This window comes from Oreochromis aureus, linkage group 17 (assembly GCF_013358895.1).
Source record: "Oreochromis aureus strain Israel breed Guangdong linkage group 17, ZZ_aureus, whole genome shotgun sequence".
In the NCBI taxonomy this organism is placed as follows: Eukaryota; Metazoa; Chordata; class Actinopteri; order Cichliformes; family Cichlidae; genus Oreochromis; species Oreochromis aureus.
The window spans coordinates 6,687,696-6,711,387 of NC_052958.1; the positions used below are offsets into that span (position 1 = coordinate 6,687,696).

The window sequence follows — 23,692 nt, forward strand, 5'->3', positions numbered from 1 at the left end:
GTGACTTTACAGTGACCTTGCTGTTTGTTTTATAGCATTTTTGTCTGGGTTTTAATTCTTTAATATTCTTTTACTGCTGTAAATAATTTCGCGGCAGTAATTTGTGCTATTTTCAGCACCAGTAAAAGTTGACGGCGGAATTAAAATAGTCTTTTTCACGAGGCTGACAAAAGTTCACGCGAGCAAATAGTGCTTTTTAGGTCCGCGGAGGGGGCAGGAGGGGAGGGAGTGAGGCAGCCCTTAATAATCATCTGAACGCAGGCTCGTTTTTGCTGATATTTCAGAGTGGTGTCTTTTGTTTTTTCCCCCCCTTTCCCTTCGTATTTTGGAGTCTTTAAATAAGCAGCACGGCAGAGCAGCCTGCACCGCACAGCGGTGTGGTTGTATAACTCGTGTTTCACCTCAGCTGAACTTGACGCATCTGGTTCATCGGCGGCGCGAGTCGCACGGTGCAGTCTGCTGTGTGTCCCCACTGAACCGAGCTGGATGGCCGGCCGAGAGAGACGCGGGGAAAGAAAGGGGGGGAAACGCAACACTTTCGTGGCATAGAAGCGGGTCTCGGAGACCGAGTCTCGGGATGACTCCTCCACATCTCAGTCTGCAAATATCGTCCCTTTCTTGCTTTTTTTATTTCCTGCTGTTTCGTGGCTCCAGACACAAAAAGGAAGACGAGTCACCGCGGGCTAAAGGAAATATAAAGCCGGCCGACTTGGACACGCCGGAGCAGACCATCCAACTTGAACTTGAGACCAATCGGTGCGTATTAAAATGCCGCTCTATACGTTTATTTTTAGCTTTAAATTTGCGCCAATTGCGTAAAATTACATCGAAGGTTTTGTTTTAAAAGCAAAAGCTATACAGCGTGTGTGAATTGTGGCGGTGTGTCTCCCCTCCACCAGCACCCTCCCCAGACTGAGTCAGTGGATATTGACACTGTTATGACTGAAACAGTCCTTAGGGGAAGTTTCCAGCGTGCCGAAACTGTTTAATAGCTTCAAAAAAACGTCTTTAAAATTGAGAACAAATCGCAGACACCTTATAGTCTGTACGCGGTGATGGAAATGGTCGCCAGGCTGTAAATTCTCCGTCGAAATACGAGAAAAGAGGTCGCCTTCCCGTGCCCTAGTTTCTCCTAGCTGAGAGGCATAATCTTCCCCCTTTGTTGTCCCCGATGCAAACACAGATATGCAGCCGGGCGGATCGCGTCAATCCAGCGGAAAACATCACCCCTCTCCAAGTGATCAGTTTGAAAGATTTGATGGGGGAAAAGGAAAAAATGTGCGTTTAATTAGTAAAAACTGCGTCTCCCGGAGCTGTGCGCTCCGAGATGATCAGCGTATGTAAGACCCGAGAACATATGGTAGAACTGTGCGGTTTCCCCCTGATGTGTCACTGTGGTTTCCCCTCAAGAGAAGTTTTTTGATGAAATTAATTCATTGAAATCCGAGAGCAGCTAACTCAGCAGTAGCTGAATGTATTTTTAATGCTCTAAAGGCCCGTTTGGTGCTTCCTGGCTGTCTCTCAGGTGTACACTGAGCTTCTCTAAAAAGACACATGCTTAAATTCCCCGTGAGATATTAGATTTGTGATGCGTTTGATGTTGATTTGTTTGATGTTACACGTAGATGTGGGCAGTAATAACAGGTGCTTTACACTGGTCAGGTAGCAGCATACAAAGTTCTTTTTACAGCCTCATTCTTGGGTTGTTTTTGGCTGAAGATAATCACACAGATTCCTGCTAAATAATAATCAAAGTGGGGAATTCATCGTCCTCTTCTAAAAGCAACTAAAGCAAAAATGCAGCCTGCACATAAAGTCGAAAAGCATGGTTGCATTGTAATTTGCACTGCGTGTAAATGTATTAAATTTGACTCTATTGATTTAAAGCACAAGTCTCCTTTTTTGTGAGCTTCATACTGTGATTTTTTCAAATTTACTTATGTCAGTTTATCTTAGATATATCACTCAGGCCACACTTCACCGGCACCGAAACGCATCGCAGGTTAAAGATTAAAAAGTGGCCCACGCACACCCCGTATTTATCAGGTCACCTTAGAGAATTGCCTCTCCTTTTCAGTTCACCTCTGCTCATCTAGCTACATTTTTTTTCTTTTTTGCTTTGTGAGTATATGTGTGCCTGTGTGCTCTCAAGGCTTTGTGTGCAGCCTGGTTGGCCGGTCGGATAAGATTCTGTTCATTCTGGAGTGTCGGTCAAATTTGCAACGAAGCAGCAGCGTTCCCCAGGAAAAGATCTGTGTTAGCTGACAAAAACACGGCGTGTTGTGCTATTGCCACATTCTCACCATGAAAGAGGAACACAACTGTCAGGAGCCAAAAATTTGAGCGGGGTCAGAACGACCTCTTGGCTGCAACAGCTTGATCACAAACACACTTTTTTTTCCCCCTCTGTGTCTTATGAGATTTATTAATACCCTGACAGTGCATGTTTATAAGGCACAATCATGGTTATAAACAGGAAAATGTGCCTTTGAGAGAATGCAGCAGAAACACAGGTGGCCTTTAGACAATGGGCTGGGGTTCATTTCTCTACAGTCAGGCAGTGGGACAGAAGAAAGCACATGGCTGTGGAGTGAAAATTGGCGTGATTATTTTCAGATTCAGCCCGCCACCCCGTAGCTCTGAGCTCCGTTGTGGGCCATACTGGCAGTGGCCAATATGGTAGGAAAGAAGAAGGCTTGGATTCACCCAAAAAAAAAAAAAAAAAAATTCCTCTCATTTGCTTTCAGAGCAGCTTCATCCTCCCTCCCACACTCCCTGCCACACTCTCATATCTCACGCAATTGATTGAAACCCTAAACGGCAAGATCAGGCCAAGCGCAATCCAGCCTTTCTATGAATAGTTGATTGGACGTGATGGCGATGTGGTGTGTTGTTTCTTTAAGGCCATTTCAGGTCAGAGGGCGGGGGGCGGCGGGGTTTGGCGAGGGGGATTTTCGGTGTGCATGGCCGATGCTGCAGTGTGGCGTCTTGTGCTCGCCCACCCCATCTTTAGCTGTTTCGTATAGGCGTGCAGAGTCCTGTCGCTCCCTAATCGGGTCATCTGGCGTTTTGAGAACTCTCACACATACCCCTTTAGCTTTTTGCCTGAGAAGGGCTTTAAAATGTGTTTGTTTTTTTTTCTCCTTACCCCCTTTTTAATTCGTCATTTATTTTATCGTGTGTGACAAAGCCACCTTGTCATGTTCTAATCTGCACAGATGGATGGTGTGTTAACAGTAGGTGGGCGTCTGTCACTGATTATTTAAGTTTTCTCTGGTATTAATAATGTGGAAAACCATGAGATGTAAAGTGTGTCACTAGTGTGTGTATATATCCCGAGTGCAACAGGCGTTTGTTTGCATGTGTGTTTGTTGCTCTGCTGTGCCTTTGCTGTCCCCACCAAACACTTCACATTTTAAGTCTCTGTGCATCTCAGCACAGGGCATTTAAGTGCTTGACCTAATTTCTCTGGCAGCGAAGAATCCACTAGTGAAGGCCTTCTTCTGTGTGTGTTTGTGTGTGTGTGTGTATGTGCGCACGCGCGTGTTGCTCTGGGTGTTTCCTCCTTGCCTTTCTAACAGGAAGCTGATGTGGAGTTCAACTGAGGACAGGGAAAAGGCCTTTTCTTTCCACTGTGAATCATTTGAGAGAGAGAGAAAAAAATGAAAAAAGAGTGGAGAGGAAAAAAAAAAGAGACCAGGCTGCTGCATTGATTCAGCCCTCTGCAATCTGGCCTGCCTCTCTTTCTGTCCCTCTCTCTTTTCACTCTCTGTACCTTAGTGTCTATTTAAGTTTTTTTTTTTTTGGTGTGGAGTTTTTCTGATTCCAGATGAACAGCAGTGTTCTGGAGGGACTCAGGGGTTTATGGAGAGTTCACAAGTCCTGTGAGAAGACTGGGTGAGGGTGAGGGGGTTGCTTTGTGGGTAGGAGTGCATATTCTTCCGGTTCAGTTATAAACTAACTGCAGCAAAAAGGGGCGGTCCATTAAATACTTGGAAAGTATTTAAAGTATTTTTTAAGTATTTACCATACACACACAAACCGGGTTTATCAAGGCCAGTGTCCAGACACTACGAAGCATTTGCCCTTTGTATTGCTGAAAGCTAAAAAGTAAAGAACAAAAGATAAAAGTAGCCAATGAATCTTCTGAGTGATCTGCTGAGTGATAAATGGTACTGTACCACAGAACAAGAATGACTGGAAGCCGGTGTTATAGATCAACTCGCTGGCATCCCAAAACCGTAATAATTTTGGGGAATAAACGTGAAATTGATTCATTTGGTTTGAAGGTCACCGAGTTTAAATTTGTTCTTAGACATATTTCATGTGTGATGACACTTATTCCAAGAACTACATGCAGGCCAAGGCAAATGCTAGAAATGTTGAAACAGCATGACCTAAACCCTAATTGTAGATAATCTCATCTTCAAGGTTTCATGTACATATTTTGGTCTGGAGGGGTGGGGGTGGTAGGAATTAAATAAGGCCAGATACTCTAACTAAAACCACCTACTCAGCCTCTTTCATGTGTTTTTTCAATACCTTTTGAACTATCTACAGATTGATCTAGAAACATCGTCACATACCCAGCAGCTGCTGAGAGACAGAAATATTCCAGAATACCTGTTTCGTAAGGACCGTATTGGTCCTTATGAAACATGCTATTCATTAATGAACTAGTCTGCTCAAGAAGTAGTCAAGGAACCATTTTTTCCTTGTGTTTTAATATCTTGTTTGTCTGACTACAGCAGAGGGGTCGACTTGCTCATTAAGCAAGCCTTGGCCGGGTGTCTTTAACCCTTAATTGGACTTTGCAGCATTAGCCCTGAGGCTGTAACTTCGTGGACAGAACCCCCCCCCCCCCCCCGCTGAAGTCCTGAATAAATATGTGGAGTCAGCAATTTATTATTATTATTATTGTTAGTATTATTATTGGTTAGTACATAGTCTATATAGTAACTGGCCTTCTCAAAATGTTGAGTGCAAATTATATAATTTCAATATGAGGTATGCTTGATTTTGTACACTACGAGCTAATCATTTACAGTCAAGTCTTATTTATGTAAAAAATAAAACTTTTTTTGATAATGCATTATTTATTGTCTGTCTATAGAATGCTAGCAGGATTAGCCTTAGCACTGAAAGCTGGACAGACACTGTTTCTCTTTTTTTTTTTAAATTTTCACGTTATGTTAACTGACAGAGGTTGATATTTCATTTTAATCCCCATTCCTGCTTGATGAAACACATGAGCCACCATTGAGAGCTAATACTAAATGTAAATGCCACCTTGGTCACAATTCCAGTAAATCTTTTACAAACAAGCAGGCTATGCCCTCAGTGGTACAGAGAGAGAGAGGAAGACTTACATTGTGCAGCTTTTTATAGCTGACGTGCTGTGGTATAAGGAAGAAATAAAGGAACGCGGAGCACTTCAGGACACGGTGTCATTGTAGTAGCATGCTGTAATGTAGATAACAGTAGGAAAACTGTTAAACTAACAGTAACTTGGTGGCAGCCCTGTTTTATTGTTAATGTACATGCAAATCCTTTACAGTGCAGAAACAATAAACGTAACAATGCTTCTTGTCAGACTTAATTTCCACAAGTATCCAAGGGTCTGCTTGGGCCCCACTGTAAACGTCATAATCAGACAGTGAGCGCTAGGCTCGAATTGCACTTTAAAGAAGTATAACAGGAATGTCTCCTTGTTTGTGGTGCGTTCGGTGTCCCTAACCCAACAGCAGGCATCAGGTGATGCTGAGGTCAGGGGAAAAGACTGAATGAGGGAGGGGTTGTGGGATAGATCAGCTGCAGCAGTGTCTGGCGATGCAAGAAAAGGAGACCCTTAGCTCTGATGTGCTTAGCTCTGATAGATGCTAAAGAGTGTCCTCCTCCTATAGCAAGGTGTTCTGCATATTGCACCTTTTTAAATAAAATTATATATAAGTTTGCTCTGTAAAGTTGCATTAAAGTGCAATAACAATTACATTAAAATTGTGGCTAATATTTGATACTATTTAGAGATTACATATTTATATAAAATATATATTACATATATATTACAGATTATTTTAGTTTGCTTTTGAACTCTTGATAGACAAATATGACGCCCCATAATGGGTTAAAGTTATAGTTTTCATGCTGATTTGAACAACTCAATCTGTACTTGCAGTTAAACACGATTATTTAATGAAAACTAAAACTTATGGTTGAAACAAAGGCTAAATATTATTGTTCTGGTCCTCTGCCATACAGCGACGATATGTAGCAGCAGAAATGTTCCAGTAACGATGTGTCATTCCCAGCTTGTCCTGGCACACTGTGAGAGAACAGCACGCAACAAAGCGGTGCACCACAAATCCTAATCAATCACAGATCTCGATCATTTTTTCACAGTGCAGGTTGGAGCAACAGAGTGGCGATCATCCCCAATGCTAATTTGTAAACTGACCCTTTTTTTCTGTCTCTCTCTTTCTCTCTCTTTTTTTTAAGGTGCAGAGCAGCATATCGAGGAGGACGAGAACCCACAGGGCCTCAGACATTGTAAAGCAGGTGAGCATACTGGAAATCTAAATTAAGATAATGTATTGCTTAAAATTTCCATGAAATTACTTTGTTAAAATTCTTACAGTGACTTATGTGGATTGTTTGAAGGGCACAGAGGATCAATGCTAATTTATTCAACAGTCTTATGCCTGCTGAAAGGGTAGCATATATATTTTTTGTATTATAATAAATGCAAATCAAAAACATCAATTTAAACCTATATAACTTTTCTGTCTTTGTCCATCATCTCTTTATAATTTTTTATTTATAAAAGGGACTAAGGTTTGAAGGGTGAAATGGGAACTGAAATTTTGTCACTGTGAAATCTGTACTTCGTAATGTCATTAAGAGTTTTCAAGTAGTTTACTCAAAATGTATGCACACTCGAGGCATCTTTCCTCATCTTTTGTGAAAGTCAAAGTGGCAGAGTGACATAAAATGGGATGATTAAGAGTCAAACTGCACAATCAGATTTGAGTGATGAGTCACAGTTTGTCCAACAGGACTGCCGTACTCGGAGATTCCCACTTTAAGCCACATGGTCCTGCCTATAGGGGTGGTTTTGTGTGATAACCAATCATTTTGGTTCTGTTCTGTGAAGTATTGGATTCCTTGTAAATCAGAACAAATTACATTGTCATGCATTTGTTGCTGTAACTGAGTTTTCCATGATCTGTGCAAGGAAGGAGTGACTTTTTAGTTAATAAGGGCAGCTAAGGTTATCCTTGGGCATAAAGTGCTGAAATAGAAATTAGAGGGAGAAGATTCAAGACTTCTTTTGTGCCAAATGAATGTGGGTAAACTTTGAAGGCACCTGAATGAATAACATTCTTGACGAAAACACAAGGGATTACTGGAATTATGTTTGTTTTGACTTGCATAGAATACCACATGGGTGGAGTTGGCTGATTCATTGCCATGAGATCAATATCAAGCTCACAAAAGTTCACTGAGTTTACTCGGACCACTGGTAATGTGATGTTCCTCTTAATCTTGTTTTGTGCTTCTTTTTTTTTTAAGTAAGAAAAAAATGTCCTTCAAACACTACTGTGTATTTCTCATGCAGTAGTCTGCATAGATGCCACAGTACTTACTGACTGTATTGAACGAAGTATCGAACCCCAAAGTGCTGCTGTTTTCCAGCCCCACGGTTAGATTAACTGCAAAATATTTGCATGTTTCACACATCGGTTTTCCAGCACTTTCTCATAATTCAACATGACACGTTTAGTATGTTTGGAAGCATCAGGAGCTTCGCTAGAACACGGAATAAAGTTCTGTGCTTTTGAACAGTGCTTGGCTGCAGGATATGCTTTTGACTGGAGTCGGCCAAAAGAGTTAATTCTAATTTTCATTTAGTTGTGAAAGCTTAGTTTGCTTCTGTGTGTGACCTGTGTCCTTTTTCTGTGATGAGTGGAACTAATATTTGACCCCTGACCCATGCACTTCTTCTGTTTTTTACCACTTAAGTTTAAAGTTAAAATCTTGTGTAAAAAATTAAAATGAATTGGAAGCAAAGTATTCCAAAAATTAAGAACTTAATGCACTCAGTAGGAAGTAGTCCTCTACAGTATAATAATAGATTTTATAATGTAGACTATTGATTAAAGCAACGGTTTAATGTTGGAGCTGATCTAGGTGTCCGGCGATGGAAATTAAAAGTGTATCCGTGTGTCTTATGTAAGCTTCGTGTTTTGTGTATAAATCTGGTACAAAGACATGTAGAGAGAAATGAGAATGTTAAAAAAAGACAAGTAGAAAGTATAAAAATGTGTTTTGGGAGGAGTCAAAGAATAAAAAGTAGTAAGTACAATTTATATGAATATTTAAATAGAAAATCACTAATTATTTAACCTGCTGCGGTCATTGTGTTGTGTTATGTAGTGAACTTTTCAGGCCTGCAAAACAAAGTTTAACAGATCAATAAAAAGTACTTGTAAATGAGGTTGGACGTCTGATCTGTCGTCTCGGTTTCTCCTCTCTCTAAATTTCCTCTGCTCTTTTTCTGCAGAGTTTTAGCTCATGTGTGACCTCTGCAGGTGTCACTCCTTATACAGCATGGGCAGCACATCTCAGCTTCATGTTTGCACATGCAAATAAATCCCAAGTTATCTCATATGCATATATATGTATATATATATATATATATATATATATATATATATATATATATATATATATATGAAAGACAGAGAGAGTGTGATTTCTGTAGCTGTAAATTCTTTAAATAAAATAACATCTGTACATCAAATTAACCATAAAAATGGAATTTCTACACATTCACAGAGTATTGGATCTAGGTCGCTACACTGAATTGCAGTGGTTGGTCTACATCCCACTACATCCCTTCTTTGGTATAAAACCCTTCATTTGATAAATCCAGTTTAGTGGAGGTCCAGTAGGCAGCTTCTCTCAGGTCAGGTGTTGTCCATATGTGCGCGTGAGAGTCATCCTCGGGCTCCCACTAATCTCCTGCTTGAATAAAGGGGATGGAGCAAAAGAGCTCTATTTTATTTCCACCCTAGCATGTTGTAATCTGTTAAAAGGCTAATACTTCAATATCAGAATGAGGTATTGTGTTACTGTGTCTTACGCATAAAACAATTTTAATTTCATTGTTTTTAATAGTTACTTCTTAAAACATTATAGTGAAGCTGAGCTTCTAATTTGCTTTTTGAAAACATTCTTACACACAGTTTACATGAACACGTTTCATTAAGGACGGCAGGTACCGGGGGGAATGTTTTTTAAAAACATTTTTTAATCCTAGGCTTCCCCGCAGTGTTTTGGCTGCATTCCTTTTTAGCATTTTAACTTTGTTTACATACTGTAGATTTTTGTTTTCGTAACCCAGTTAACCCAGTTGTGGACTGACTCATGCAAATATTGTATCTCAGTTTGAATAGCTCAGCTCATGCTCTTATTATGAAAAACCTCAATTGGATTGTCTGGCTCTTTTCCATTTCTGAGGCTGTAAATATCTTACTCATGCTTTCATTTTTGACATGAACTGCGATAGACTTGATTGTAGTCATTATTGCTGTTACTGATAGAGTAATTTGTTTTCCGTTTATTCATATAATTTATCTGTTATTTAGCCTTTGAATTGTATTGCTCTGCCACTTTCTTCCAGTCTCTATTCATTTCTTTACAACTCCATTTCCTATTCTGTGACGGCTGGACAGACTTAAAAAGTGATTAGTCATTGGGGCACAGTCAGTATCTTTGCGAAAGCTAGAGTGTATTAACCAGTGTGTCATTATCAAGGATGAGTGGTGTCATACTTGATAACAGGAGCAGTTCACGTCCGCTGGCGTCCAGTTACAAAGTATTACAGACAAGGTAATTACAGGGTAAAGTTCAGTGCAGTGTAACAGTGTGATTTAGTAAGCACAGAATTACAGGAGAGGTGTAAGGTAATTTTATCTTGTGAGTGTGTGTGTGTGTGGGTGTGTGTCTGTGTGTGTCTGTGTTCATGAAGGAGAAGTAATCAGAGTGGATGACTGCTCTCTACCAGACAACTGGAATGAACTGTGCAATGGCAAAATGAATCTCTGTCTGTCTCTCTCTCTCAGACTGGAGGCTGCCCAGCCTCCACAGAGTGCTCGGCCACTGCTTCATTGTGGCCCGGGGCCTCATTTGAATGGGCCTTTAGTATTTTGTGTGAACAAGTCAGCGCCATTTGCATTTGTTCCAGTCACAAAGGTTTAACAGGTCAATAGGGACTCCCTGGCAGAAAACTAACACGCTAGGGTAACTTTTTTTTCCTCCCACCCTCACATCTCCTCCATCACTCAGGTTGTCAGGCACCTAGTCATCTTGTTCTGGAACATGTAACTGAAACATGTGGTGGCTATACATTTGAATGTCTGTGTGTGTCTGCTCGTGTATTTGTATATGTATTTTAAGACGTGACTGCTGAATGGAGGGCGCAGGGTCGGAAAATAGAAGCTAATACTCTGACAAAAGTTTAATTAACATACAACTTATAGAGGCAACTTGTTTGAGGAGGGCTGTTTTGTTTCTGTGTGTGTGTGTGTGTGTGTGTGTGTGTAAGTGTGACAGACACCAGCACATTTCTGTCTGAAGCCCTGCAGTTTTATTTCCCGTTCCTGGAGTATTTAAACTCTAAAATTTTAACATGGTGTGGAACAATACGTGATGATATGTGGGAGCTAATTGCACCTCACTAGCTCACTGTAAGTGTGATGGCAGCATAAGTGACCATTGTGTCACTTCTAAAGAGATAAAGTAACACTTTCTTTTAAAGGGGCTCTCAGTTTGGTGCTTGTCTTCTCTGGGAACACAACACGTTATAGAAAAAAGTGCTCCTGTATGTCCAAAACCAGAAATCTCTGTCATGTCGGTAGCATTCATAATGAAAAGTAATGGGGGCTAACATGGAGTCATTTTCTGTGGTTGTACAGGAAAGCAGCTAGTAATTGTTCTTATAATACAAGTGATGCAAACTTTCAATGTCTTCATATTAAAATATTTTCATTTATATGACGAAAATATTTGCACAGAGGTTCTCGTATTGGCTCTAACAAGGTAAAAATGCTGTTTTTGTGCCAGTAATCCTATTTTGGGAGAAGATCTAGAGAGAACAGAGTATTTCTCATTAAAGATTAATTGTTATTTTTGGAAGGATAGCAGAAGTGACTTTTTATGGCTCTATTTTCTTCTCAGTGTAGCTTCTGTCGCTTGGGTCTTTGACAATCCAAAATCAACAGCACAGTGAAACAGTATTTTTTTTATTGACTACAAGCTTACATGTACTAAAACAAAAAGCTTAAAAAAAAAAAGTTATCTTTGTACAAATAATGGGCTGTGCACTTGAAATAATAGACTAATGCTGGTCCACCGCAGAATTTCCATCCACTTTATGTGGGTTTTAAGTGCAGTCAAAGCAGCAGTGTGTCCCAATCCTCAAAAATATTGTTCTGCATTTAAAATGTCAAAAGCTTCATTCCTCGTACCAGCCAAGTGTCCTGCTTTAAGACACCAGACAAGCCAGCAGCCTCCTGAAAGCACGGCAGTCTCCTTACGCCGGTTTTATAGATTCTGAATTAGCTAAGCTTCAAGAATCTGGATGAGCTAAACATCGTCATCACAGATTGCATACGAGGCTCCGTGTGAATATCTGCAATTTGTTGTGATCACGTAGATTAGTCCCCACTGCTGTGACACTTTAAGGACACCAGCTGTGTCCTACACACAGACTCCACAAGAATAAAAAAATCATATAAGAACAAGGTGTCTGTGGTGTGTGCAGGGGAATCTAATCCCAGCCTTAGTCTCAAAGACGTGGCCAGAGGCACAGACGGTCGATGTCATGGTGATCTCAAAAACGTATTTTTTTTCAAGTGTAATTTATTCAATAATAAATTACAAATGTACAGAATTTCTAACAGATGTCGACTGGGATAAATAAGGTGGTGGCATTTTATTTCCAGAGGGTCAAAGGTCAAGTTCACTATGCTAGAATGTTTATCTTTCTGCACATTAGTCAACATTATATGTAAGGGAGAGACAGGGGGTTCAGATACTGAACTGGTGACTCTTTTTGAGTTCCCATATTCAAACAGTTTCGATTGTATACAGTAGACCTTTAATGCTGTCAGGTTGAAGGTGTGTAAAGCATTCGTGTTTTAGAATTTATAACATTTTTTTTGCAGTAACAGCTCTATTATTATTATTTTTATTATTATTATTAGTAGTAGTTATAGTAGTAAATATTAATTGTCGAAATAAATTAAATCTTTTACCTGTGAGTGTGTATAGGCACGAGCCTAAAAACAACCTGACTGGTTGTTGGAGGCTTACAACTGCAATACTTTTATTTTTATTCATAAAAATATAATAACCTTCCAAATGGCATTACACAGAACTGGTATTTACAGCAGTTACACTGTCCTGAAAATTTTTTATTTAATGTAAGCATTATGTATAATAAGCCTTAATGCCCCATTCAAGGTCAAGTGTGTGTGTGTGCATGTGTGTGTGTGGCATTTGGGTAAGAAGTTTGTATTGTAACTCTTACTTGAATGATATACTCTTAGATTTATTTGCCTCTGTGTGAGAATCCTGGTTTGTGTTTTCCTCAACAACAAAATAAAGACCATTATTTTATTCTGAAAAGCATTAGTTTGACTTTGTGCAACTTAAGAAAGAAAGCTGTTAGCTTAAAGTGGACTTTATGCTCGACAGCTGATAGGATATGTAGCAATGCCCTGCGCACAGGCTTTAAATAGTTTATACACCATTGTAAAGCAACACCATAAGGAACTTCCCGTTGTGACTTGGTGGACATGATATAGAAGATAGTAGGATAAAAACTGTTTACACTTCATGCACAACTGTACTCGTGATTAAAAGTTTATTGGCTGTGTGTATGTTAGCATATTTCAAGTAGTCTTGGACAGCACTTTTCAGGGACACTTGACAGACAGCAGAGGAGGGAAAAGTCAAATATTTTGCAGCAGAGCTAAGTGGGAGCCATGCTTACAGTGCTTCTGTCTTGCTGCTGTGAGCCCGCCTGGCTGTGCTCTGCTGTGCCGTGTTTCGTTGGAATTGTTTGTGTTGAGCCGTGTGACCCACTATTTGGACTTCTGTTCCATTATCTTTCAAAAACCCGCTGCACTTGGGTCTCACGCAAAGAAAAGCAAAGTGAGAGCCCAGCGTCAGGTGCTACAAGCTGCTAGCTAGGCCTGTAGCCAGGCCCAGAGAGCCAGACCTGGCAGCTCCGAGGCTGCGACGTGTGAAACGCTGCACACAAAGGAGCTCACTCCATCTGTATGCACCCTACATAGGCAGGCTTTTGTTGCAGCCGACAGGCACATGACTGCTAGCATCTTAACCCCTGAGAGCCAGCGTCTCTTTTCCCCTCTCACTAGACTGCACACTGCAGTAGACACCACAATGAGTCAATACTTTTAGCAAAAAACAACACTGGATTTAAAGCAGGAGTCAGCTTGATAGTTATTATGTGGCTGGTGTTTCTGGCCAGAGATTGAATTTAAAAACAAAAAATACATATGTGTGAGCATAGGTTTAGGTTTAATATTGGTGGACAGATAGTTGAAATGCTCTGATCATTCTCTTAATGTTTGGGCAGAACTTTGCCACAGTGAACTGAATGCTATACATTTTTTAGGACAATCATTTAATATTGAGGCCAGCCATGAATAGAAGACCACAAAACAAAACAAGAAAAAGTGTTTTGACATGAAATACATGGGAAAATGTGCAGATTAATATATTCTGTGCTTGTGTATAGCTTAAGAAAACAGTACAAATCAGAGCACTTTTAACATTGATATGCCATTTTTTTTCTGTTTATCTGTAAATTTTTTTTGTAAGGTTTCATAGAGAATTCAGGAATGAGACTAATGAGATAAATCACTACCATCAACATTTAACAGCTGCAATAGTTCAGAGAAACTTCAGCCTATTAGCACTCTTAATTTTTTCACGTTTAGCATGATATAAGGTTGTCCTGATGTGGATCATTAAGTTTCTCACACACACACATTCACACACTCTTTCTCTGTATAAGCATTGAAAATGTCAGTGAACCAGCAAAAACAAAAAATATCTTCTTAATTCAGAAACGTGTGAAATCCCTGCTCAGATACTGCTTACTGTTGGTTTCATGTGTGCCTTGTGTTACCTTGTGTAACCCAGACAAATCCAGACGTGTGTGTGTGTGTGTGTTCATGTGTGTGTGAAGCTGAGAGGATGTGCATGTAAACTCGTTCCCGATATGAAATCAACCAAAACACTGTGTTTGGAGCATTCTTGAACCCTTAGTCAGCTGAATTGGATACGGGCGACTAAAAGGAGGGTGCTGTCAGTTCAGTCAGACAAGTGTCTGATTTTTAGAGATGAGAAATGAGGACACGGAGCAGGAGGCCCATGGAATTGTTCAGTTCAAATAAAACACAGCTTCCCACTACCACCATCTTGGTTGTATGAAACACGGGTCCCGATGGGGGTTGTGGCGCGAAGGGCTCCTGTTTGGACCGAGCTAGGTCACGCAGGCCCATCCAGGCTGCAGTGCAGCCCTGTGACGTGGCAGGTCCGAATGCTTTAAAAGGTGGTACCACTCCCAGAGAACGCCAGGGAGCTGCATGTGAGCTGATGTTTGATAAGAGCTGCAAAATTGATCATTTATTAATGTGGGATGGACCAGAAATGTGAGCAGTAAGGAATCAGGAGAGGCGTGTGTAGGTGTGTGTGTGTGTGTGTGTGTGTGTGTGTGTGTGTGTGGGTGGGTGGGATGTGTGTGTTTTTCTGTGAGGAGATGAGACGAGGGGTAAGTTTTAAATGTAAAAAATGCATCTTAAAATATGCTTTATTTATTTAATATTTGTGCCTGTCTGCAGTTTTGTGATTTGCTGTCATTCTTACATTTTTAGTAATGACTTAGAGCCACGTGTGATCTAAAAAGACAAATGTTCGAGCCGAAAATGTCATAACCTTGAGAGCACTCGACTTTGCATTCAGAACAGTTTTTTTCCCTTGACAGCTAGCACTACAAAATGTTTGAATAACTCACCGAGAAAAGCTATTTAATGCAAGTTTAAATAACTGCACACTACCAAGGGCATGCTTGAACTTATTTCAACTTAGTTTTGTTGTAAATGTAATTTTGCCATGCTCCGCACAGTTACTACAGAACATAGAAAAAGCTTTAATTTTTTTTAACCAAGGATCACTTTGACATTTCTATTTTCCCTGAAAAAACATCATTAATTAGATTTTTTTTAAACCTTCTCAAGATGGGCAGTGTACTCTGTTAGCTAAATTAGAAACCAAACTTTTCCAATAAACCAGACAGTTGCAAAATGACCTAGAGAGGAGAGTCTCATGGTTAACTGAAAGTAGGACAATGATTCTCCCAAAGCTCTGTCCTTACTTTAATGAAGAAGAGCTGCAAAAAAGGAGAAGCTGTCAAATTGCTGCCTGCTTGCGATTTATTGTCTGTTTGGCCGTTTTAAAAGCTGTTTAGGACACTTGTCTTTAGCGAGCGCAGGTCCGTTCCCTCTCTCCTCTTTTCCAACCTTTGCTCTGCCATGTGGCCGAGTAGGCTCCCTCCACACAGAGAAGCTCGTTTTTCAGAGGTGAGTGGCTTAATGATTGAAAAGAAATACATCTGAAACGAAGTGCTCGGTTTGTGCCCCTGAGAAGTGTGAACTGCATACGAAGAACGCTTGAGGACATGTTTTTTCATCCTTGCTGGCTTCTTATTTGTTCAGAGCTTCTGTCAGTTGCTTTACCTTCTTTTGTTTTATTAAGTACGAGTTTAAAAAAAACAAAACATTTTTATAAAGTAAAGAAATACAGAAATGTGTATGTTTATTTACTCCTTGTAGTTCTCATGGGAAATAATTAAAACACATTGTTATTGAGATCTGAGGAAATTTGAATAATGTGCTTTTGAAAGAACATTTTCTAATCACACATTCAAAACTCAAATGATACTGAGCACAAATTTTGCTTCTTATTTTCCTAATAATTACAAATTTTTCCAGTTTGGTGCAAATATGTAGAAGGATTTAATGTTTGAAGTGTTTCCTCTATTCACTTTTAATTACACAGGATTAGAATCTTCATTCATTTCAAGGGTTAACTAAAAGTAAACCTCTAATAGTTAACAAAATCGACAGTTTCTTTTTTAAACTGTGATAGTTATGCTTTTTATTTAAATGACTCTTTAAAAAAAAACAAGTGAGAGGAAATACATCGCATTTTAAGCTTTTCCATATATCTCTGTGCAAAGGTGATTTTATGAAAAAGGTCAGAGATAAAGTTACTATAAAACTGGATTCAGCAGAATGTTTAACAGCTGAAATTATCATTAATTTATGAATGAAATGTATAATTGAAATGTATTCTTTTCACAATAAAAGTTTGTCCTTTTGCAGGCTTCAATTTGGGGAAGAAGTGTCATCATGCAACCTGTAATTGTAGAATTTAAATTTGAACGGTTGTCACATTTCAAGTTAATCCATAAATTGAGTTAATTATTAAAATTGCATTAAAAAAAATCTGGGACTGAAAAAAAGACCCCTGAATGAATTTAGCTCCTTTTTTTATTTGAATCTGGAGTCATTTCTGGTTGTATTGGTTCGCATTCAATTAGAAATTGCCCACAATGTGTTTTATGTTTTTACTCTTAACAATACTGAATAATATAATATATTAAAACTAGTAGTTTTGCAGAAATGATGTGAACGTGTGTTTATCCTTATGTTCGTTTATCTTTTCCTGTTTTACAAACACTGTTTGTTAAATATATTATGAAAAAATAAATAATTTGGTAGTTCCCTCTTTTCTTCATTATAACAGTAAAAAAATTAAAGTTAATTTGTATTATATAAATTTCAAAGTAACTGAAATACTTTAGTGTGATTTGAGCATTAAGAAGGCAATCTTTAAATCCGACGTGAACGAATGAATCTTAATGAAAAAGTGCACGTTATGTCTCCTCTCCGCCTTTGCTGTTCTGGACATCACCGGATTTAATCCTGTGACTTTTAGTTCCCAAAGTGACTAAAATGAATTCAGATCTTTTGAAGCGTCCGTGAGCGTCTCTGTTTTGACAAATGTTTAAATTGTTTTTAAAAAATGAAAAACTAAGACATCGAGAGAGATCGCACAACACACAACGTTTTTATGGCGATTTGACACGTTACAAGGAGTGTGCGGGTGGCTGCATCACTCGGGCCGCCATCTTGTCTCCTCCTGTCCTCCATTTTGTAATTTTTCTCCCTCAGTTCTGGCCTACCTGCTTTTATTAAAGTTTTACCAAGTGCTCTGAGCCCGCTTTGTGTGAGGTGAAAAAAGAAAAATCAGCTGTATTCACATGATTTTCAGTTATACATTACATTTTGGGATGACCTGTCAGGTTGATGATTTTTTTATTCCTCTGTCAGCTGACCTGATGCTGAATTACTGCTTTTCACCTTAAAGCACCTTTTCTGAAGACTGAAATCTGCCAGCTGATGCAACAAGTTACCTGCACAGGCACAGCTCCTCACAAGGAGGACTGAGTCCTATTGACAAGGTGTTAATCTCTCAGAACAATTTGTACATATAATGAGCAGCACTCAAGTTAAAGGTTGCATGTGATTTAGGTTTTACAGATGTGCAGCGTAAGCGACTGTGACCTATAGCCTTATAATGGCCGCCGGGGGTCACATAGGTTAATAGAGACTGATGTTTGAGGCCCCAAAGTGACATCCCAAAGGGGATGGCCCCTTAATCCTTATTAGGCCTCTGTGTTAGTGATCCTTACCTTTCAAAGCAAACAGCACGCTCTCTTTGCTGTGGGGCCCCGACCTGCCCCCGGCGTTACACTTCTGACCCTAGGGTCGTGGCCTTTGTTCAGAACCCTTAAGAGCCTGACCTTAGGGTCACGGGTGTAATAGAGAAGTTGTTGAGGCACGTGCTGCTGAGGGGCCCCTCGACGGACCACCTTGTAGAGGGAGCGGGCCCGCCGCGCCGGCCACCGAAGAAAGAGGGAAAGTTTGTGTAAGTTCGCCAGGGTGTGAATGTGTAGACAGCTATAACTCTCAGGTTCACAGTAAAACATAGATCTCCTGTGTGACTTTTTCACCCTTCAGAAGAACATCTTTGACATGCAAAAAATACCCAAATGTTGGTCTTTTTCAGCGCAATCCATCAGTGCAGTCACAGAAGTAGATCCCTCAGAGGGTCATATCTCTTTTTACTGGCAATCCCAGGTGGTTCTACTTAACCCCATTAATTCTCCGCTAACTAACAGCTAAAAGTAATACACTGAAGAAAAAATATTTTTGGTTAAAAGGTGGATAATAGATTTATTTATGTTATTTATTGCTGTGCTTAATGATGAATTTCAGTTTGATAGCCGATCTGCTGTGATTTCTCTCAACTACTTGTTGGCTGTTTAATTGCAGTTCATGTTGTGATTTGTCTGTATTTATATGGTCCTGTAAAGTTGCCATCAGTGAGTATCAAAAATATTGTGGTTGAGTTAATTTCACTTTGTGCATGTGTGTGTTGCTTGCCCTGGGGCAGTGCAGCATCGAGCAGTGTCAGTGTGCTGTAAATTTTATACTGTGTGTGTGTTGATCGGCTGGTTTGTTGCAGTAAATTTGTGGGATGATTCATAAAGATGTGAAGGCATTCTGGGGCTGATAAGTCAGCGACTTAATTGCTTGAGCTCCTCAAGAGTTATAAGTCATTTTCACTGAGACTTGGGCTCTGTGTTGCAACCATGACACATGTATTGTCACTTTTTTGTGGTTGGCTTATTTGATAATGTTTGTATTTGATTTTCCTTTTGCATCTATTTTAATTTTTTGTGAATATGTAAGACTGTGCGGTAAAGCTTCTGTTCTCTTTTTACCTTCACACAAAATATGCAGCACTTGCATGCATAGGAAATGTTAACAATGCTTTTACACACTGACGTTACGTGTGCTGTAAGGCAGAGTGCAGCTCAGTTTTAACAAGGAGATGAAGGGAGCTGATAAGGGGGAAAAAAGCGGTTGTAGACTCGTGGAGATGTCATAAAGGAGGTTGTTAATATTGGAGTTTCATCAATGGCAGCATTACGCAGGCCACTCCTGCAGGGGCGAGGCCGTGCAGAGGGCTACAGTGTCAGAAGTTGGCAGCTGAGCCAAAACCAGAGCTGTATCCTCAAATGAACTCTCCGCGACGTACGGTGCAACAGGCTCTGCCAAGTTTTTTGAATTCCTGCCACATGTTAGATGGTAAACAACTGACTTGCAGTAACAGTATCTTAGATAGAAGATGAAGAGCAAAGGGACTCTTCGGATTCCAGATGAAACATGGATTTGTCTACAATAGTGTTTGATATATATTCAGCAGGCACTCGTAACGGCGTTTAATGTTTTCAGCGAGCGCAATTGGTTCAAAGACGTGGCGAGATATGACGTCACAGGGTTCAGTCTGATCACTGTTTGGTGCTCAACCGGGGTTTTGCTCATCAAGGCCCACGAGGGAATTTATTGCTTTTTTGATAAAGTGCATTTAAATCACCAGTTGCCTCACGTTGAACCTCGGGAGTAATCTCACTCCTCATTTTTCACGAGTTTGCGCATTGTGCGTCATTGAAATGCGGATGGTGCAGCAGTAGTACACACAACACAGGGAAGCCGAGTTTTTATTTGACTGTGTGGAAAGGTGAGGAGAGAGCTAGGCAAGGCAAGTGCACCCGTTCGCTTCCTTTCTCCCTCTCTTTCTCTCTCCAAGCCCGTCCTGCGAGGTAGAAAAGGCGCACACACAGCAGCGTAACGCCTTTTCTTTCAGTCTCCAGGACTGAAAGTGCAGGGTCGGTGCAAGTAAGCAAGCGGCCATATTAGTTTGCTCTTCTGTTGCTCATACTCGCTGTTTTTCATCTACTTGTCGCCTGTTTAAAAAGAAAAAGAAAACAAAACGCCACACGTATTGAAATACTGATGTTTTCCCAGCTTTCATTTGTTTAAATTCATGTTAGTCCTCTTTAGACTCTGCGAGCATAAACACAGATTGACATCGAGTCTAGCTAGCTGTGTTCCATGATGTGAGATTCGTCGTTTTGTTGGACAGTTCCCCCCCCCCTCTCTCTCTTTTGTATGGCTGCTGCTATGAGGAGAGAAAAAGGGGAAAAAATTTGCCTGTGCTGAGTTCTGGGTTTCTTTTGGGAAAGCGAAGACTAGAGGGGAGGGGAATGGTGTCCAAAAAGGAGGAAGTTGTTTCTTTGCCATGGGGGAATCTGTTGCAAACAGTTACGGGGCATTACAACAATTTGGCTGCCCAGAAAAGTTTTTGAGGAGGGAAGTCGGGTGGAAACCGGACGGGTGTGAATAACCTTCAGCATGCTGATCCAGAGGTTGGTAGGTGTGCATGAGAAGAGGGGAGAGAGGGAGACAGCAGGGGTAGTATCTGGCACAAAAACATAAAAAAAAAAAAAAAAAAGATCCTTCTCATGCAGGCTTAAATTAACACTAGCTGTTCAGAGCAGGGCTGTTTATTACTGTAGGGTAGAACAGTGCTACTGAAAGGACAAGAAAGGGTGGGAGACAGAATAGGCTGGACGCGGAGGGGGAAGGAGGGTGTTGGACATGAGCAGAGCCATCAACAGAGTCCATTTTATCGTTCGGTTACTGCCCGACATTTCTCCTCTCCTTAGTCGCACGCAGAACCGGCTGCTGTTGCTGCAGTTCGCAGCAAGGCGAGGGTGGCCTAGTAATGGCACATGGCGGGCGCACTGCGGTAAATATTACAGGATTTTTACAGCGTGGTTCAATGCCGCAATCATGGCGGGGCAGTCGCATCCAGGTGCTTATCTGGCTTTGATTGCGTGCCAGAACAGTTGATGTAGCTTTCCTACATATTAATGATTGAGCATAAAAAAAGCCCAAAAAACGAGCAGTAATCAAAAGGATATTCATCACTGATCATACCTGACACTTTTGGCCTTCGCTAGGGGAACGCCATTGCTTCCGTGCCAGCTGGGAGTTTAGTGATAAAGACGTGTGGGTCAAAGCCAAATGGCTGATATTAAACTGAAAGGCCCAGCAGCTCTGCAAAGAAAAGATACACTATTAATCTTTCCCTCCAGTCTCAAAGTTGGGTGTTGCAAGTTGTCCTAGAACCCTTTAATCATTTGTGAGTGTTTGCTGTGACTCTCGTCCTCAGCAGAAGTGCACCCCCCCCCCCACCCCGTAGCCCAGCTCAGCTCCCTCCCCACCCTGCCTCGTGCATGCGCACGTCATACTGGGTCTGTGATGAAAACGCGTAGTGCGCACGCACTCCCACACGTCCCTGTTTCATCATCAGCTGAGCTCTTTCTCCTCCACTCACAGCTCTTCTCCCCTTCCTCTCTCGCCCCCTCCCCTCTGTCTCTCTCTCTCTCTCTCTCTCTCTTTGCCCTCGCTTCTTTTTCTATCCATCGCTCTCCTCCTCCTCCTCTCTCCCTGGGTCCCGGCCACATGCGAGAGGGTAGACTAGGACGCTGCAGCTCTGAAAAAAAAAAAAAGAGGGGAAAAACGCTCTGCTGCTATTTCTACAGGCAGGCCCTCCCCTTTAGCTAGTCTGTGCCAAAAGAGGGAGGGATTTTTTACTACTCCCAGTCCCAGGATTTTAACCCTCTGCCTGCTCTCACTTCTCTCTGCAAGATCTGTTCCTCAATATCATGCAACAAGTGGCTTTGCTTTACTCCTACTTCGACATTGCTGCGCAATTTGCAAAGGCATTTTTCAGATCCTTGTTTTCACGCGCTTTTAGTTTTATCACGTTTTTGCCTCGCCTGGGTTGTTGCTAGTAGAGATAAACTGGACCTGGCAGTTTTGCGCCGTGCCCTAGCGTTGGTGCAAAGGTTTTTCTTGTTTTGCTTTTTTTTTTTCCTTCAGTACGTTTCTTGATTGCTCAACACGTCAGGTTTTTTTCTCCTGGATGAATCTGAGTATGGAGGCTGCAGTTTGTTTTATGTGCTGTTCGATTTCATGTGTCTCGCGCATGGGTCTTAAATTGAATTCCTTATTGTTTTCCTGTGTTCTTATCTGCTTTGCCCTCTACCTTCCTAACCCTTTCCATCTCCAAACCTGTCCCTCTTTTTGGTTTTTTTCTGCCCCACCCTCTCTTCCTCACGTTCTCTCTCTCTCTCGCTCTCTCTCGATCTCGTGGGCAGTCTCCAGTGAAAGGGGAGCAGGAGGGCGGAGCAGCAGCGGGGCTTTTTCTGGGACAGGTGCCAATTCCAAACAAAAGGCACAAAAAACAAAAAAAAGGAAAAAAGAGTGTGATAGATCCCAACGACAGAGGGAAAAGTGGCGTGTTTAAAGAACTGATTTGTAGTAATTAGATGTGTGTGCATGTGTAACTATTCTTCTCTTGCAGGTTTTTTTTTATTGCATGAGTGAATAGCAGCAGAGATCTTGAATTCTCTCTTTCCCCCCTCTCTCGGCTCTCTTGCTCCCGTGAAGGCATTTGAGTTTCGAGCGGGGAAAAGAAGGAGGGGTGGGTGGAGTTGGGAAGGGGCACAGGGAGGTGGAGCCTTGTCTCCTCTCCTCCCTGCCGAGTTTTCTGCATTATTCATATGCCCGGGCCAGCGCTGCGATCTGACTGGCTGCCTGGCTTAGCATTCATCCGACATTCAGCAGCTCTGTTTGCTAACATTCCTCATTCAAAGCCTTGTTAACTGCCAGACGGGAGGAACACGCGACTCCATGGGAAACCCACATGGCCTCTCCATTGTGGCGGGCCCTGACAGTCTCAGACAAGGAGCTGGCAGACAGGGGAGAGCGAGAGGAGCTGGTTTGTAAATATTAGAAAGCAGTTAGCTCAGGTTAGGGAGGTTACCCAACGCTCAGAGACGGGTTTGGGGTGAAGTGGGCAGATTATCGTGGGCAAATCCCAGGCAGAGGTGCGGGCAGACATTGTAGGAAAGGCGCTGAGGCAGACACGGAGGCTGGTACTTTCTGGGACTCTGAATGGGTCTGTCGTTGGCGTGCCCGCCTACTTCTTGCAGGGAGTGCAGAGCTGTGTGACTGAATCCAAGCTCCTTCTCTGCCCTTCTCTACAGAGAGGATATGTGGACATACTGTGTGCAGCCACGGATGGGTCCAGCACAGCCGCTTCATCCAGGATAGCTCATTGCTGTGGTGTGGGCCAGTCACTTCAAAGTCTCAGTGGGTAAGTCAGAGAGAGAGTGTGTGGGTGTGGAGGTAAGTGTGTGTGTGTGTGTGTATATTTAGGTGTGTGGTGCATGCACACATGCCATGGTTTTCTTTTGTCAAAAGATGAAGACACAACGAATGCGGAGAGCCGCATCGTGTGACCCGATCACCACGTTTGTATGTATGAACATTGTGTCTGGGTGTTGTTTCCTCCAGGGCTACATGACTATCCAGTGAGAGCAGGCTTAACTAAATATAGTCAAACTGGTTAGAAACGTGGCATTGGCTATGAAATTTCGACGAAACTGAGCAAATCTCTTCTGTAGTGCATTCCTACCTGTACTTTAGCACTCCGGATCGGCCTTTTGTGTGTTTCACAGAGAGAAATGCTTTTTTGGAGGGAGCAGAGAAGGAATAGTGCTGTAATGTTGGGCTGAGGGCCAGGGAAGGCCTGCTACACAAGGCCGAGCCCC

General features: G+C 41.5%; 1 long non-coding RNA gene across 1 annotated transcript in view; it reads left to right on the plus strand.

Annotated features, from left to right (window-relative positions):
• Positions 1-621: 621 nt before the first annotated feature.
• LOC120433922 overlaps positions 622-23,692 on the plus strand; it is a 29,704-nt gene continuing 6,633 nt past the window's right edge. The window contains exons 1-3 of the long non-coding RNA XR_005608839.1: positions 622-756; positions 6,496-6,555; positions 23,126-23,235. This is a non-coding gene — a long non-coding RNA (uncharacterized LOC120433922). The remainder of the gene's footprint in view (positions 757-6,495; positions 6,556-23,125; positions 23,236-23,692) is intronic.